Source organism: Mirounga leonina, unplaced genomic scaffold (genome assembly GCF_011800145.1).
Source record: "Mirounga leonina isolate KUSES-001 unplaced genomic scaffold, KU_Mleo_1.0 Mir_54, whole genome shotgun sequence".
Classification (NCBI taxonomy): domain Eukaryota; kingdom Metazoa; phylum Chordata; class Mammalia; order Carnivora; family Phocidae; genus Mirounga; species Mirounga leonina.
Window position 1 is genome coordinate 5,050,074 of NW_023270812.1, and position 2,107 is coordinate 5,052,180.

Here is a 2,107-nt window from a genome sequence, read left to right on the forward strand (position 1 = left end):
TCAACCCATCGAACTTCCTGACCTTGAAAATGCACGATACGTAATCTTAATGCTGCAGAGACACGCACAGTTAGTCCCACTGAGCATCAGAAGGGATGAGGGGCCCCACTAAAGTTCCCGCCAGGGATCTGCACCTTACATCTGTAAACAACAAAGTGGTCCTCAACTTCTCATAACGCGCATGGAAACATTTCTACAATAGAGTACCTACTTACCTGTTTTCTTAACTAGAATCATCAGAACATAATTTAACCTTTTTCTTGTTGACTCACTATGAATCATCACTATGAATCAAAACCACAGCATTTTCGTACAAAAAGGGCCCTTAGAGAGCAGCTAGCTGCATTTCTAGAGGCACAAACAGGGGCATGATGGCAGGGAAAGCAGGAACGTGCTGCTAGGTTCGAAGGTCCAGAAGCCACGGTTGCAGTTCTTGATCCAGGGTCCGGACCGCCATACCCCACGCCCCCTGCCTTCCCAACTGGTGGTTGGGGAGGCTGGATATGCTGCAAAGTCTGGTTTCCCGTTTGCAAAATGGGCTCAGACTCTTCATGCATTTTGCATTTTTGCATTTGCTATTATGGTTTTTCTTTCTGTGTTCTCACCCAGCTCTGTGGGTGTGTGGGGAGTAAGAGTGTTGTCTGCTTCTAAATGCAACCCCCTAGTCTCCTCAGTGGGGGCTGCTGCTTTGCTATCAAATGTCAGAGGAGGGGTCCCCCTGGGGTCTTTCTGCAGTGAGCCCGGGGTCACTTTCCTGGGCGTGGGGTCGCTTCCTTTCCTCTTTGCACTGCCTCCTGCACCTCCCCTTCGCTTCCTGCTCCAAGGATGAGTAGAAAGTCTGTTTCACCTTTTTTTGTTGTTGTTGCCCCAGCAGTTGGGGGTTTAGACCCTGTGTTCATTTGCTGGGCCTGCCATAATAAAGTACCACAGCCTGGGGGGCTTTAATGAAAGAAAGTCATTGTCTCCCAGTCCTGGAGGCTGCAAGTCTGGGAGCAAGGTGTCGGCAGGGTTGGCTTCTCCTTGGCTTGTAGCCAGTGGTCCTCTCCCTGTGTCTTCACATGACTGTCCTCTGTGTGTGCATCCTCATCCCCTCTCCTAATAAAGCCACAGATCAGTGGATTAGGGACCACCCTAGTGACCTCATTTTAACTTCGTCTGTCACCCCTTTAAAGACCCTGTCTCCAAATACGGTCACATCCTGAGGTCCTGGGGGTTAGGACTTCAGCTTATGAATTTGGAGGGCCATCCATAACAGGTCTTTTTCACTTTTAAAGTTACCGTGAATCACTCTGGGGATGAAGACCATTAAAATGGGTCTAGCATTTCATAACATTCTTCTGGTTATGGTCCTTGACTGAGAGTTGCAGATTTACTCCAATATGATAACTGGAATGAAGAATAATTGATAGATTCATTCATCCTGAAAGGATTTGTTCCCACATCCTTCCAACAAAGGCAGTGATTGATACCACGAACTTGGGCCTGGGAGACTGTGTTCCAGGCCCTGCAGGGGAGGGAGGGGCTGGGAAGGCCAGCTGGCTGCCTCTGGGCTGCAGAGCAGGGGGTACCTGGAGAGAGCTGCAAGGCCCGGAGCCCAGGCCATGCTGAAATGGTGGCACTAGGAGCTAGGATGAAGCTTGGGCTTTCTGGGGCTGGCAGTTAGCACCACTGGTTCAATCCCCGCTTAGTCCTGAGCCTTTCCCCTTCACTGACAATGGGTTAAGAAAAGGCACCAGAAAAATCATCAGTCACCAGAGTGCTGGTAAGCAATTAAAAACAAACTGGACAAGAGATACAGTCTGTCTTCTGAGAACAAAAAGTTCTTTGTAGGTACAGAGGACTCAGAACTTGACATCTGGCCACCAGAAGAGTCTACTAAACGTTCAGTCCCCACAGCTGCTTCTTAAGTCTGGCTCAGAAACCTGAGTGCTGTCTTTCTACTTTCTGCCTTCATAGAGACCCTAGAACTCAGTGTCCTTTTTAGTGCCAGGAGAATTCTCCATGCCTCAGTGGCTCCCTATCTCCCATCCTCACCCCACCACAGGGCAGGCTGTGGAAAGAAGGATGCATCCACTCCTCCATCCAACATCAACCCAACATGCATCCA